The sequence below is a fragment of the Rattus rattus genome, chromosome 1 (assembly GCF_011064425.1).
Source record: "Rattus rattus isolate New Zealand chromosome 1, Rrattus_CSIRO_v1, whole genome shotgun sequence".
In the NCBI taxonomy this organism is placed as follows: Eukaryota; Metazoa; Chordata; class Mammalia; order Rodentia; family Muridae; genus Rattus; species Rattus rattus.
The window spans coordinates 129,324,964-129,342,282 of NC_046154.1; the positions used below are offsets into that span (position 1 = coordinate 129,324,964).

Consider the following 17,319-nt stretch of genomic DNA (forward strand, 5'->3'; position numbering starts at 1 on the left):
TTAGTATCACAGCTACATTTCTCACTGTGGACCAAGATGTGTGGTTTTTTTTTATGACCATGTAGGTCACTGGGAGATGTCGCCCGTTCTAGCTTCCCAGTATCATGAGAGATTATTGTACAGTTCAATTAAAGCATCAAAATACTAGAGTTGAAGTATAGCTTTTGGTGAATGGTTTGACTTTCACAACATCCAAAAGTCAAATAGTTTAAGCATATTAAGCAGCCACAAGTCTTAGTATCCACCTGCAGTGGAAATTTCTGGTTTCTTTAGCAACTCAGTGGTTTCATGTGATATTTTTCTGGAAGCTCTCTTGTGAGAGGGATATATAATGTTTTGCTGAAAGCAGAAACTTGAAAGAGTATGTGATGTAGGAAAGAATATAAATGGAACTCCACAAACAGTGAGAGGATGTTCTTGCATTGTTAAGAATGCAAGGCTTTGCTAGTCTTAGTTGGTTTTCTAGTCTTTGTTGGTCTTTACTTAGTAGAGAAAAATGTGCTAAAGAAACTCTCATGGTGTTCTGGCTGATTCTGGCTATTTCTGCTGACTTGGGCTGATTCAGTGGAGCCTTGCTCTTTCTGCTTGATTGTGCTGCCACTACTGATTCCTGTTTAGTGTTCGCTATTGAACTGGACTGCTGGTACCCTGACAATGAAGAGTGGAATCACCCCAAGGAACTACTTCTACTCAGGTCCACAACATCCTTTTCCCATTAATCTTTTCTGCTTACTTCTGGCCAGTAGGTTAGAAGGGAGGTTAAAGCATTTAAGAACACTAAATGAGGAACTTTCCAGAATGCTTGGTGGGTCGTGGAGGGACAGCATCTGGCCGAGATGCGCTGTGCTATGCCCCTGCTTCTGCTCGCTGGCACTGGCTATAAAAATGGTGAGAAATACTACTTACTATGATGTTTTGGAGGTTAAACCCAAGGCCAGCCAGGAGAAATTGAAAAAGTCATATAGAAAATTGGTCTTGAAGTACCAACCTGATAAGAACCCAAATGAAGGAGAAAAGTTTAAACAGATTTCTCAAGCTTATGAAGTTCTTGCTTAGTCCAAAAAGAGGGAATTATATGATAAAGGGGGCAAGCAGGTGATTAAAGGAGGCAGAGCGGGTGGTGGCTTTGGCTCGCCCATGGATAGCTTTGATACGTTCTTTGGAGGAGGAGGAAGAAGAATGCAGAGAGAAAGGGAAGATAAAAATGCCATGCATCAGCTCTTAGAGACTTATATAATGGTGCAACAAGAAAACTGGCTCTGCAAAGATATGTGATTTGTGACAAATTTGAAGGCTGAAGTGGTAAGAAAGGAGCAGTACAGTGCTGTCTCAACTGCTGGGGGATGTGCATGCAGATAAGGATTTATCAGATTGGACTCACAATGGTTCAGCAAATTCAGTCTGTGTGCATGGAGTGCTGGGGTCATGGAGAATGCATCAGTCCTAAAGAGAGATATAAAAGCTGCAATGGAAGATAGTTGGAGAGAAGAAAATTTTAGAAGTTCATGTTGATAAAGGCATGAAAGATGGTCAGAAGATAACATTCCATGGTCAAGGAGACCAAACACCATGACTGGAGCCAGGAGATATCATTGTGTTAAATCAGAAGGACCATGCTGTTTTTACAAGGTGAGGAGAAGACCTTTTCATATGTATGGAAATACAGCAGGTTGAAAGCATTGTGCAGCTTCCAAAAGATAATATCTACTCTTGACAACTGAACCATAGTCATCACCTCTCATCCAGGGCAGATTGTCCAACATGGAGTTGTAAAATGTGTGCTAAGTGAAGGTAAGCAAATATACCATCAGCCATATGAAAAGGGATGTCTAGTTTAAGGTAAACTTTCCTGAAAATGGCTTTTTCTCTCCTGATAAACTCTCTTGGCTGGAAAAACTACTTCCTGAAAGGAAGTAGAAGAGGCTGTTGAAATGGATCAGATAGAACTGGTGGACTTTGATCCAAGTCAGAAAAGACAGAGACATTATAATGGAGAAGCATATGAGGGTGACGAACATCACCTCAGAGGTGGTGTTCAGTGTCAGACCTCTTTTTTTTTTTTTCCGGAGCTGGGGACCGAACCCAGGGCCTTGCGCTTCCTAGGCAAGCGCTGTACCACTGAGCTAAATCCCCAACCCCCCAGTGTCAGACCTCTTAATGGGCCAGTCATTCTTTGACATTCTGTATGCAGTAGTGAACATGGGAAGGACTATAATCATAATATGCCTACTACTTGGCTATTGTTTTTGTTTTAATATTCAATTATAGTAGTGTGTTAAAAGTTAAATGAAGAATAAACACAAATATAAAAGCTCAAAAAAACCCCACTAAATGAAGTAGGTTTTGAAAAAAAATCTAAGGCTACATTTAACCTCTGTTCAATGAAGAGAGTAGTTTCTCTAATTAAGTATAGTAGCAAAAATTGTCAGTGGCTATTAGGACAAATATTTAGTTTGTAGTCTGGTGTCATTTCAATTTAGCTAAGCAGCATTAGTGAGGTCATACATAAGGTTTATAACTTCTTCAGCCACAAATTTTTGACCAGGTTTATAGGATCAGGCAGGCATATTCCCTCTTCTGAAGAAGCCTCAAATACATATTGAGGTTTATGGGTTACCCCTGTAAGAGTTGCACCACTATTGCAGGTGTATGCATATCTTGCCTACCAGGTTTTCACTGTCATTCATAGAGTTTACAGCTGGGTCAGACCATTGGTGTCCTATCTGTCACCTTCCAGCATGGCAAAAACTATCTAGCGGGGGGAAGCTCCCCACTCAGTTTCAGCTTGCTTTCTGTATATCAGATGTTTAAAATACATGGCAGTTAAGTGCTTAGCCCCAAGCCAGACATTTATTAGCAGGTCATCTAGGGCTCAGGGAACATTGTGGAATAAGACATTGCAGAAGAAGGTAAGAGCCAAAAGAAAGGGAGAAGGGATGTGAAATGCTCTCGAGGGCATGGCACAATCATTGCAAACAGATCTTAAAGCGGCCATCATGGGCTTGCACAAGACTAGACCTGCCAACAGCCAATCACAAATCAGAAAGTGGCTCACATGACATATACACCCCTGATCCTTGTCCTGAACTATTATTAAGTGACAATTTTTGGAAAAAAAAATTTGCTTTCAGTTGTATATCAAACGATGAGTCCACTAAGATACAATGGACAGTTACAAGTCCATGGCCACATAGAGACCTTGTTTAAAATCAAGGGTCACCAAATAGAACAAGTGTGTGTGTGTGTGTGTGTGTGTGTGTGTGTGTGTGTGTGTGTGTGTGTAAGAGAGAGAGAGACAGGGACAGAGACAGAGATACACAGAGAGAGACAGAGAGAGAGACAGAGACAGATAGAGATAATTAAAGAATCAATTTAATTAATAAAAATCCTAAAACTGTAAAGGAAATACTGGATCATTGTTAATTTCATCAAACTAAAGCCATTGAATCTATGACATTTGAATACAGAGAAAAAACAAAGCATCTGGAAATATACCAACTGGCAGCAAAGAATGAAGAAGGCAAGTGAAAGCAGCACAGAAACACAGTAGACATACTTGCTAAACATTCTTTGAAAGTTCACTCAAACAAGAAAAGGAAAATTAAAAAAAAAAAACCACCACCAACAAAACAAAACAAAAAAAAAAACCCCAACAAAACAAAATCCAAGAATTCCCAATCATCTAAATATACCAATATGCTTAGGTTAAATTGTAATAAAAAATACTTAGCAGAGAAAGAAGCTACAAGGACAGTCAGTCATTGCTAGGAATAACAAGTCTCTCAGTAGAAAGCAAATAATGCAAGGACTGCCAGATGAGGCAGACACTATGTTCTGGTTTCAGAAAGTCAACACAAGAAAGAAAATACTCTTCTACAGAGAGAGAAGAGCTTCAGAAACTCACAGAAGTGGTGATCAAACAGTAGAAAAGTATTAGGAGAAAGACAGACAGAACATTGGAAAGAAACAAGCCAAGCAGACCACAACCCAGCACTGAGTCCAGTCAGAGCTGTTTGTATTTGCATTACCCTTCACTGGAACAGGGGCAACCCATGAAACCCACATCCTGATAAAAATAGTTCCCACTCCCTCTAGCCATCAACTTCCAGTAGCTCTTGACTAGGGGTGGAGCCTAATGATCACCTTCTCATTCATGTCGGAATGTTGACTGACCTACTGTTGTTCAAGTCTTATACAGACAGCCAAAGCTTTTGGTTCGTGAATCCCACAGCTCTCTGACATGTTCAGAAGATACTGTTTTACACCAGTCTTCTCAAACCATTGGATCTCAATATCTTCCAATCCATGCTCCCTAATATTTCCCGAGCTTTGGAAGGAGGTGTGATGTAGGGATCCCATTTGGGGTTGACCCCTCCAAATTCACTTCTATTATGCTATCATTGTTCATTTAAAGGTGACAAAAATAAGAACATTTCTAGATAATATGAATGGTCATATTTCAAGCAGGTCATGGTCATCAAACCAGCACTATTGACATTATTAAAAGAAATATTATACACAGAAGAGGAAAGGTGAGTCTCATAAAAATGATAAGAAATAAGTTTCATGAAAAGAATAGATTTTTAAAAATTTAAGAAAGAATCTGTTATGTTCCTCATGGTCAACCAACAAATTCCTACTATATTAATGAGAGAAAAAAAGTAAAAGGACAATAATGCTACCAACCTGAAAAGAGAGATTATAGGAACCAGTAAACAACTCAATGATAACTTTAAATACCAATGTGTCAGATCACCAGTTGTGAGATAAAGACAAAAAAATCAAGTTCTAATTTTTTATGTGAGAAACATACTTCACTGACAAAGAAGCCCATACTTTGAAATCAAAAGATATATGTCAAGCAAATGCAAGTCAAAAACAATTTTTACAGTTGTTTAATATCTGGTAAAACAGAATTCAAACAAGATTAACTCAGGAGAGGGTAGACCCTACATATAAATGAAGAGCTCAATCAATTCATTAAGAAGACATAAAAGTTTAAAATATATGTTTGGGGTTCACAATTTCAAGAGGGAAAATCTAATGGACTTTTTTGACAACTTGGATCCTGGTACAATAGTTGTGGTTGGCTTAAACACCTGAGACTCATTTTTAAATACATCACCCCCAAACAAAAAAATCCCAAACAAAACAAACAAATGAAAAACAAAATAAAAACAAAACAATAACAACAAAACACCAAAGCTGAGAAAACAATGAGTTTAGGTTGTTGAAAAGCACAGTAGTAAAGCAGTTGCCTAACATTCACAAGACTTGAGTTTCTATTCCTAGCACTGCTGAGAAAGAAGAAAGAGAAAAAAGTTAAAGAAAGAAGAAATGAAAGATAACTAGAAACTTCAGAGTAAATTACATCATAGATTAAAGCGAGTTGGCAGACACACACTGAATTCTTCTCAGTAGTTTATGAAAATAGAGCCATTCTAGGTCATAAAAATGCTCAACAAATTAAAAAAATCAAAATAACTTTTGTAAGCTTATCAGATAATATTGAAATACAATTAGAGTCAATGGCACGATAAACTGCATATAAACATGGCGAGGTAACAATACATTATTGAATGAAGAGTTGATAATTTAAGAAATCAAGGGAGGAAATTTACACAAGAATGAAGTAAACATTAAAGCAAAATTTCGCACAACTTTGGGGACAAAGCTAAGACACTTCTAAGAAGAACATTTCTAGCTTTAAAATGCTTGTATGAAAACTGAGTGGCACCACGAGGTAATAACCTAATGATGCAGCCCAAGGTCTTACAGAGGAATAGAAAAGAACACAGTAAGCACCAACACAGCAGGAGGCCAGAAATCAACCGAGCAGGGCAAAGTGCAGTGGAAAGAAACTAGAGGAATAATACAAAGAAAGATCAACACATATTTCTTTGAAAAAAAAATAAGAAGTTTGATATTCTAAAAGCATCCGTAGGAAAGAAAAAGAAGAAGATTCTCAGTATCCTCAGGTGTCCACTAAGCTACCAGGGGCAAACAGTATCTACTCCAGAATGTAGCCAAAGAAAGACTAGTAAAATGATTGATTCGTGGAGAAGTTTATAAAACTGGCCACCCTTTAAAAATGGTAAAATACAAACTTTTAAAGGTCTAATGACTACATCTTAAAGGAGGAGGTATTGGATATACCATTCCAGGAAGTGTAGAGAGAAAAAAAGAATTAATGTTAAAAACTGAAGAGCGCTGACTATGCCTACATTTTTATTGTGACATGATTTTATTAGTGTTTCAACTACATTGGTCCACTAATTTTTAGGGTCTTTGCCCTCCTCAAAGTAAACAATCTGGAAAATAATCATGACTAGATGACTGGCAAGAATGTAGAAAAGCAGTGCAAATGTGCTTGTCAAGAGAGATCTCTATTCTACAAAGCCCCTTTTACAAGAAGGGTTATAAATAACTGCTAAGACAAAAAAGAAGCCTATGAGAAATTACCATGAGTATGCTGGTACTGCAGAAAAAATTAGTAACAAGATTTATAGACAGAAAGATGAAACCAGATGAGAACAGATGAAAATTCTGTCTACCCCAAAAGAAAACGTGTATCAGAAATAGTAAAAATGTGGGTAAATGTTTCTTTCCATTTAAAAAGATGGTTGATCCTTTTGGACAGGAAAGACGATGGAGGCCAAAATGTAGGTAGCCCTCTGGTTCAGGTGGCTGATCCATTAGAATTTGCTACTGGAGGATTTAACTGAGAATGGCTTACAAATTAGGATGCGAGTTGCTGCTCCCAGCGATTGTTATGTTTAGAATCCATTGATTGTGAACTACGTTTGTGTAGTGTTTTCCTTTATGTTGTGACTCATCTGGCTTCCAGAGAGACAGGAATGGTGGCAAAGCGAGGTTTTTCAAGAAATGCACCTCAAAAAGCCATGAGAATTTGGAAGTGTAGGCCTGGCGTGGCAGTGAGCCAACATGGGAACTTAGCCAGGTGGAGAGATTTCGGAGTTCTGGGTCAGAGAGACTGCTGGGCTGAGAATAGGCCAGGCTGGCGTGCCTGCCAGTGACTTGCTGGTGGTAGTGTGAGGTTGATAATTATTTATATTTCATGCAACAGATGACGTCCAATGTAGCTGGCAAGAATCCACTGGAAATTTAAGGTTTTTTTAGCCAATAGTTAGAAATTTAGTTAGAAATTTGGAGGTTTGGTGAGCGGGGTCACATCATGGCACAAGCATGGAAATCTTGAAACAAAGAAAGAGGGTTCTGAGTTTCCGTGCTATGAAAAGAGACAAGATGGCTGCTCTGAGTCAGAGAGCGGGAGAATGGAAGCTGCCTACTTCTTGGGGCCGATATTGATTGAACTGTGAATTTATAAAATTGGGATTACTTGCTTTCAGTATAGATTTCTACACAGATTTTGTCTGAATCGTGTGGGGGATTTTGTCCACCGTTCGGAACTAGGATAGCAAAAGTTACTAACTCTTAAGTAGAGAGCAGTGATAATTGCCTGCTATGCACAGGTTTTGATGGATGTGTGTGGCTCAAGGCAGAGAGCACAACAGATAGATATTATGAGAGGTGTTAATAAAATAGAAGTCTGTGTCTCCAGGTAGAGAGCATAACAGATAGATGGTATAATAAAGTCTGCAGGAAACGCATATTCTTTGTTCCTGGGCTCCACAGGAATGTTGTGTTAATCTACTGGCATGACAAATTAGAACAGGCCGAAAATAGGCTAATATAACATTTTCTTAGCAGTTCATTTGTTTTGCATTGTTTTTATTATCAAAATGAGTATGATTATGAGGTTTTTAGTTGTTCTATTACTCCTCTGGAAGAGAAGGCAGGATACAAGCTTTCCTGGTTGCCTATTGAAGGTTATGCTGATTTGGGAGAAAGGTTTGATCTTTGTGTTTTTGGAAAAGGTGATTAGTGTTTACACATCTTCCAGAGTTATATAGATCAGATTTGATAGAGGCAGACTGCCTGAATGTAAATTCCGATATTTCAAACACAAAATATTCTTTGTGCCATCCTTCACGTGGCACAAATGAAGACTAATGATTGGAGCAGAATCTCATCCTAACATCTTAACATCCTACACCAACTAATACAATTCATACAGATATCTTGATGATACTAAAATTTTGTTTCAGATTTGTGTATTATAGACTACACAGTCTTGGTGAGTCTCTTGTCAGACATGCTGAACTGACCTGCTTGAACTCCTGATCTCAGGGATTTTCAGCTGGATCCCATCAGGACAAAAACATAAAAGACTACAATGATCACTAGTGTGTCCTTTTTAAGGCCAAACAACTCCCCCATTTTCCCTACCCTCCTCCCTTCAAAGATATCTCAATGCCCATATTCAGCTAAAGTAGTTATGAAGAGTCATGGTCCCAGTTCCCTGGGCTTGGGAGCTGGAAGTAGATATTCTAAGTTGTCTTCCCGGGGATTTTAGAAATGGTCATAATTTGAACAGGGAAGAAATATCTAGAATTGATTGGGTAGCCATAACCTCATTTGGCAGAAATCTTTACAATAGTTACTGAGTTGAACTCATAATTTCCTACTTTGGTGCAGAATTTATTTTGATGCAGAATCAAGGTTTTCATTGGTATAAATTTCTTGTACTGATACAAAAATTTTAAAGGAACAAGGCTTGGGCACAGTTCTATAAATGCCATTACAAACTCTTTAGGTTTTTAAGCAATACGAGTTAAGAGCCAGATAGCAAATTCTTGGCTCTGAGTTGATTGCTAGGGCACTTGCAAGATATTTTATTTAGAAATAGCTGAGAGTAGTTAACTGACAACAGTCCAGATTACTTAGATAGATGGTTTTCAAAGATGTCAGGGATCCACAGAATGTGACATTTAAGGTGATTTATTCAGTAGATGTTGACATTTGTGGATTCAAAGAAGCAACTGAGCATCTCTACCTAAAGGTGAGGCTGTACATTGTGGCTAGGTGGCCACTGGGCAGAAAATGCCTATTTCTCCTACAGACCTGTACTGTTCTTGAGAGGACCCAAGTTACACGTTAAGACAGCTATGTTCTGCTGAGACAGAATAAAATAGTCCTTAATAATTTCTGTTTTACAAGGTCTGTCAGATTATCCTGGACAAGAAGGCCAAAGATCGATGTTCCACCTTCCTGACATATTGGGGATGTATAGGTAGGCAACTGTCTCTATGATTTGTCTCCGTTCTAGAAGCTATTTTAGGCTTCCTATATTTTCAGATACTATTGGTTGTTCTTGGATTTCTGACGGGATTGAAGACAAGTTATAGTCTTATAGTCAACCAAGGCTATTTAGCATTGGGAGAATATATTTGATACATTTGAAGAATATATTGGAAGATAATTTTGAGATAGTATACAAACTAGCCAGGACATAACATATAGATTTTAAGCCTTTTTAAAGTTAGGATAGATAACAGAGTGTTCTACTTAATTGACAAAAACTGGGTGGACTGGGTGGTAGGTGTATTACCAAATGGTAATAGTTATTATACTCAGCTTATATTTAAGAGAAAAGTTTATTTTTTTTTATTGGACAGAAATGGTGAGATGTGGCAGAACCTTCCCCTAATGAATAAAGATTTCAGGGGACCAATCACTGGATGAGAAGGAGGCAGGACTTCTGGGTCAGAGAGAGGAAGGAGGAAGGCAAGAGAAAGGTACTTCCTTTTTGTCAGGAAAGACGAAGAAGGCCAAAATGTAAGTAGTGAAGGCCCCCAGTTAAGGTGGCAGGTTCATTGGTATCTGCTACTGGAGGATTTAACTTAGAATGGCTTACAAATTAAGATATTAGTTGCTGCGCCCAGAGACTATGTTACCTGTTGATTCTAAACTAAATTTGTGTGGTGTTTTCCTTTACTCTGTGACTCAACTAGGTCCCAGAAAGAAAGGTGAGATAGCAAAGTGTGGTTTTGCAAGAAGTGCTCCCGCAAAAAGCCATGGGAATTTGGAAGCGTGGGGCTGGTGTGAGAGCAACTAGCCATGGGAACTTAGTAAGCCAGGTGGAGAGAGGAGAGATTCTGGAGCTCGGAGTCAGAGAGTCTGCTGAACTGAGAACAAGTCAGACTGGCCTACACACCAGTGCCTTGCTGGCAGTACTGTGGGATTGATACTTATTTCACACAAGAACTATGTTTCATAGATTCCAAAGTAATATTCATTATACACACTAGAAGATTAATACTACATGGTCTCGTTGATGTCTGGGCTTACTTAAAGGCTGGGCTTATAGCTAGAGAGATGGGTCAGTAGTTAGGACACATTTAGCTTTTATATAGGACTAGGATTGGTTCTCAGTACCCATATTGTGGCTTATAACCATCTATGTATAACTCTAATCCAGAGATCTGATGCCTTTTTTTGTGACCTTCAACCACACAATTGGTACACAGATATACATGCAAGGAAATACCCGGATATGTAAAATAAACGAATTATAAAAAATAAAAAGACAATTGATAGCAGTAGCAGAAACAAATTGGAGAGGGAAGAATGAAATACACCACTAAAAAGAATGCATAGTACATGACCATGATATATTACTATCTGAAGGTAAACTACAGTAAGTAAAAAATGCACATGGTCAATGCAGAACAGTAAATTAGTGAAACAGTAATACAGTGATAGCCTATACAAGTCACAAAAATAATTAAAATATTCAATTCACAAGATGCCCAGGAAAACAGGGAAAAAGAAACCAAAATAGCAGATAAGAAGTAACGAAGTAATTTATTTACTCCTAGTCATATCATAAATACATTTTATATAAATTGACTAATTACGACAATTCAAAGACAGGGACTGACAAATTGAACTATAAAAGACCCATGCATACTATCTACACTACCTTGAAGAAAATAAAATTATTTGGTGGAAATCCAAAATCATTTGGTAGGTAAGTTTATTTTAAAAGTTATTTATTTAAATAGCCAGCAATAGTGTGAAGGAAGGTGTGGGCATTTAAAATGCTAAGGTTAGAAGCTGCTAATTTAGAATTTAGCTTTACTTACCATACGGCTACATCATTGAATGCAATACGAAATTGGCATAGAAATATCATGGAGTTCTTTGGCACAGACTAGGGTGCAGAATAGACTGACATATGTTAATTACTTCAATTTAAGGCAATTAGGTGGAGAAAGAAGTCTGCTTAACAAATGATGTTCACACAGTTTTACATCCATCTAAATAACAAAATACCGCCTTTAACAATGCGAAAAATTAAATTATGAACTGTAAACCACAACAAGAGATCAACAGCTCTAAAGCTTCTTGATGTAAATAGAAGTTCTTTGTCAATATGACTTAACTAGTGATTTCATGTGAGCCTGGGCCATTTACCATTTATTTCTGCAAACTAGGACACAGCAGGACTTAGCCATTGAAATACTGAATAGAGAGCTTTGAATGTAGACAGGAGAAGCATGATCCTTTCATTATGCCATACTCCTGTGCTCACCAACTATTTTATTACTTTTCCAAGTTTTGATTTTTATTTATTTTTAATTTTATTAATTCTTTGAGAATTTTATACAATGTAGTTTGATGATATTCACCCTCACATCCTCTAAGTTCCACCTATCCTTCTCTATCCACCCAATTCTAGGCTCTTTTCTTTTAATAACTTTCAAGTCTAATTTGGTATTATCATATATTCTTTAAATATATACCTATCTCTCTCTCTCTATCTCTACCCATATCTATATATCTAGATATGAATGAATGGTTTGACCTTCACTGGAATGTTGCCAACTTACCAGGGGCTACACTCTTAAAGCAAATTGACGCTGCCTCCCCAAGAAGCTATCAACTGCCAATATCACCTTGGTGAAAGATGGGACTCTGCACTATTTTCCCTATCCACACTGGAATTTGTCACAATGACTATGAGTTCCTATGTGCAACTGCCTTGATTTGGCCAGAAGATAGTGTTTACTTGTAGTTGTCCTGGCCTCTGACTCTTGTTCTTTCTATCTGTCTTCCACAGTGACCCCTGAGCCCTGAGAGGAGGGGCATTAAATAGATGTTCCATTTAGGGCTGAGAGATTCATAATATCTTATTCTCCTCACCTCGACTGCTTGTGCCTCTCTACTCTCTACTGCAAATTAAAACTTCTCTGATAAGGTTGAAGAGCTAAATTAATCTATAATAACAATGTCATTAAGAGTCAACCTAGTGATGCATCTATTTAGCAGAGTAGGTTCTTTCTTAGGACTTGTGACTTGTGTAGCCACAGGTTCTTGGCTCAGTAAAAGTGCCAGACATGGGTATCATCTTGTAGTGTGGACTTGAATATAATCATAATGCAGTTGGTTACTTCAGTGATATTCATACCACTATTGCAACAGGGGCCATGCCTTCCCAGGGCCATCATTGCTATAGATCACAAGCCTCATGGCTCAGTAAGAATGATGATGGCTTTTGTCCTTCATTAATGTACATACAATATCCAGTGTTATGAAAGCTAGCCAACAGGGATGAGGAGTGTAGGACAGTACCAGCTTGACTCATTTAGGTTCCATGATATCTTCAGTAATAGCGTCTTTTCTTAAAGTTCTAGAGGATAACCAAAAGCATTGACCTGTAATATTTGGGGGTCTTTAGAACTTCCCTAACCACTTCCAAACAGCTACCTCATTCCTTGTATGGGCTCTTTAATGTTTGGCTTCAGGTAGGAGCACTATTGCCATGTTATAGGACAACAGTTTTATAACTATATTTTAACAAAATTTATAAGGAGTTAAATATGTGTGTGTGTGTGTGTGTGTGTGTGTGTGTGTGTGTGTGTGTGTGTGTGTGTGCATTTTAGGGAACTTCTGCAGTAGTATGCAAGTGTCCCTGTGGAATTTTCAAAAGGTATGAAGTAGTGTGATTTATTTCTCCAGTTTGAGATCCTTATCTGATTCTGAGAACTCAGACCCGAACTATTGTTGAGAACAGGACAGTATCTAACCAGATACAGTTTGCTTTGTTTAACATTATTTATATGTTTCTTAGATTCCAAAAAACTCAGGGTTGTTAATACTGGCACACCTTACAGATGTCTTCCTTCTTTCCTTCCTTCCTTCCTTCCTTCCTTCCTTCCTTCCTTCCTTCCTTCCTTCCTTCCTTCCTTCCTTCCTTCCTTTCTTTTTCCTTTCTTTCTTTTGAGCTATAACTTTTTGGCATATGCTCTCGGAATGATGCGAGTCCCTGATATTGTGCTTGCTCCTGTCTTCCTTTCTTCTATGATTTACTCACCTGCTTCTCTCTCACCTTTATCACCATCCGGTTTTAAAGCTAAGTATAAAGACAAGGTGTGAAGTAGGAGAAGAAACATGAAAGGAAAGGGGAATAACTAAACTTAGAAAAAACCATGTGGATAGAATTCTGGAAACAGATGATAAATCTTTTGAGGAAGAATGGAGTCCAAATAAGATTGTTAAAATCTCCATCTGTGAACACAAATGCTAGCCAGAGTATGGGGGTGAAGTCAGAAAAATATTTGAGTATTTACTCTTCCTCTCTATGAAATAGTATATAACACAAATTAAAACAGTTTAGTAGACATGGTTAATTGTCTTCAAAGTTATTTCCTATGAAGATGTTTTTCCATCCATACAACGTTTTAAATAATACAATTCCAATCTAAATCTAAAAAAGTATTCTCAAGTTCTAAGGATTTCATGGAACTTCAGCCTCCTCAGTTCTTCTCCTTGCGGATGTTGCACATTTTTGGAATTGATTTAGAGCACAGTGAAGCACCATCTGTGTGCCATTTACAGTAGGGGAAACGTTTCTTTAAACTATTTATATTCTGAGATTTAAAAAAAAAATCCGCATTGGACATAGTAGAACGGTTCTGATTTCAAGAAGCAACTTGGCGTTACTCAACTGACAGTTAAAGAATGGAGAGATAAAACCCTGGCTTAAGTAGAAATCACAATAAACACAGGTGGCTTTTGCAGAAATTAAGGTATAAAGCTGCCGGTTAGTTGGGTGAACTGTGTAATCCTGATGAATAAAGTGGAGGGAGTACCAATCTACTAGCAATCAGCACAGTCTGATTCATAGGACACTACTTGATATGAAATACTTAACTGTACACAGATGATTAGAAAGAACTAAAATCATTAGTGTTAAACACATCTATCAGTGTATGCAAAATAGCAAATTAAAACAATTTTATCCACTATACAAACTAGTTCAAGGTTTCATAAAGTCTCGATATTATGAAAATTTTAAACATCTGCTGGCTTATATATTTTATGATTTTATTTCAACAAAAGAAATAACATTTTTTTCTAATTAAAAATACTTACCAAAAGGCTTAGGAAATAAAACATTAGTCCCTGACAGAGCTTTGTTTTGGGAATCTGGTGAAGTCACTGGGGCAATGAAGGAATGAAGAAAGGACAGACATACAGACACGCATAAGCAAAAGTTGGACTTGGGTGGGTTCACTCTAATGGAGAAGCACCAAGCACACCCATCTCACACCTCAGTGTTTTTGTAACACAGCTCAGGAAGCAGGGGTTATCTACTCTCTATGTGAGGTCTGTTTTGATGAGCACTTTCAAGTTGTAACTGTTCAGAAGGTACAGTAAGCTATCTTGGATATTTTCTGTCCACTCTGAGAACACTTAGAGATGGAGCAGAGGAAGGCTTGGGCAGTTCCCATAGCTCTGAGGCATTGGTCCTGATAAATAAAGCACATAAAGGGCTTCCTCTGCTTCCCACAAGACATGATTGCTATAAATAGAAAGTAATCATTTAAACAATATAACAAATAATTGGATATATTCAATTGTATCTCTATCATGTTTGTGCAGAATGTAAAATAGTAATATAATAGTAGTTCAGGTAGTTGCTTAAATTAACTTTCTCTAGATGTATTAAAGTAAAATCTTTGATTTCCCACCAATTGTTCCCAGTGACTTATATTTAATGGATGAATAGACATACTGCTATCTATATGCACGTAAAAATAATAAGGGTAAATAATACTATTCTCTTTATGCTCTTACATTATATATATATGTATTATAAGTATATATATATATATATATATATATATATATATATATATACACACACACACACATCGAATCTTACAGTCTCCTGAACAGCAAATAGTCATTAACATGTGCTTTTTCTTGTGAAATGTTGATATTGTCAATATTGATTATACAGGCTAACCTTAGGAGAAGTTCACTTCCTGTGCTCCTGGCAACAGAGCTCTGTCAGAACTATGGTTCTGAGACAGAGAGACTAGGCTTTTGGGGTAGACCACATGAATATGAACAGAGAGTCCTTGAATCCATATAAAATAACTCCTTTGATTTATTTGTCTTTAGGCCCTTGATTTTATTTCTAATTTTTGGAATTGTCTCTAAAACATGTGGTGTTTTATGAAGTACTTAGCGAAGTAGCCACAAAATAGGAACCTAGAAGGTGAGGAATAGGGCAGCCGTGTAGGAGGACCAGCAGTCTCAATTAACCTGGATCCCAAAATTTCTCAGACACTGGATCACCAACTAGGCAGCATACAACTGATATGAGGCCCCCAATACATATATAGTAGAGGACTGCTGAGTCTGGGTTCAGTCAGAGAAGATGCATCCTAAGGGACTGGAGGCCCCTGGGAGTAGAGACTTCCAGTTGGGTGAGGGGATGGGGTGGGGACATCCTCATGGAGACAAAGGTTGGGGAGGAGATATGAGATGTGTAACCATCAGAGGGTGGACCAGGAGGGGAATGCAATCTGGAGCTTAGAAAAAAACAAAAAAGGAAATTTAATAATAATATAATAATAATAATATACTAATAATAATAATAAAATACCAATAGCAATAAAGATATTTATTGAATAAAGATAGTTATTTTTATATTTGGAGGAATTATATCTTAGAGCATCATATAAGGCCAGCCAAATCTCTAATAGCCACATATTTCTTTTTTTTCATCTTTATTAACTTGAGTATTTCTTATTTACATTTCGATTGTTATTCCCCTTCCCAGTTTCTGGGCCAATATCCCTCTAACCCCTCCCCCTTGCCTTCTCTATGGGTGTTCCCTCCTCAGCCTCCCCCCATTACCGCCTTCCCCCCAACAATCACTTTCACTGGAGGTTCAGTCTTGGCAGGACCAAGGGCTTCCCCTTCCACTGGTGCTCTTACTGGGCTATTCATTGCTACCTATGTGGTTGGAGTCCAGGGTCAGTCCATGTATAGTCTTTGGGTAGTGGCTTAGTCCCTGGAAGCTCTGGTTGATTGGCATTGTTGTACATATGGGGTCTTGAGCCCCTTCAAGCTCTTCCAGTTCTTTCTCTGATTCCTTCAACGGGGGTCCTATTCTCAGTTCAGTGGTTTGCTGCTGGCATTCGCCTCTGTATTTGCTGTATTCTGGCTGTGTCTCTCAGGAGAGATCTACATCCAGCTCCTGTCAGCCTGCACTTCTTTGCTTCATCCATCTTATCTGGTTTGGTGGCTGTATATGTATGGGCCACATGTGGGGCAGGCTCTGAATGGGTGTTCCTTCTGCTTCTGTTGAAAACTTTGCCTCCCTATTCCCTCCCAAGGGTATTCTTGTTCCGCTTTTAAGAACAAGTGAAGCATTCGCATTTTGGTCATCCTTCTCGAGTTTCTTGTGTTCTGTGCATCTAGGGTAATTCAAGCATTTGGGCTAATAGCCACTTATCAATGAGTGCATACCATGTGTTTTTTCTGTGATTGGGTTACCTCACTCAGGATGATATTTTCCAGTTCCATCCATTTGCCTATGAATTTCCTAAAGTCATTGTTTTTGATAGCTGAGTAATATTCCATTATGTAGATGTACCACATTTTCTGTATCCATTCCTCTGTTGAAGGGCATCTGGGTTCTTTCCAGCTTCTGGCTATTATAAATAAGGCTGCTATGAACATAGTGGAGCATGTATCTTTTTCATATGTTGGAGCATCTATTGGGTATATGCCCAAGAGAGTTATAGCTGGGTCCTCAGGTAGTTCAATATCCAATTTTCTGAGGAACCTCCAGACTGATTCCCAGAATGGTTGTACCAGTCTGCAATCCCACCAACAATGGAGGAGTGTTTCTCTTTCTCCACATCCTCACCAGCATTTGCTGTCACCTGAGGTTTTGATCTTAGCCATTCTCACTGGTGTGAGGTGAAATCTCAGGGTTGTTTTGATTTGCATTTCCATTACAACTAAAGATGTTGAACATTTCTTTAGGTGCTTCTCAGCCGTTCGATATTCCTCAACTGTGAATTCTTTGTTTAGCTCTGAACCCCATTTTTAATAGGGTTATTTGTCTCCCTACAGTCAAACTTCATGAGT

General features: G+C 38.1%; 1 pseudogene; it reads left to right on the top strand.

The window, feature by feature from the left end:
• The first annotated feature begins 885 nt into the window (after positions 1 to 885).
• LOC116889282 lies at positions 886 to 1,653 on the top strand (annotated as a pseudogene).
• Positions 1,654 to 17,319: the final 15,666 nt, after the last annotated feature.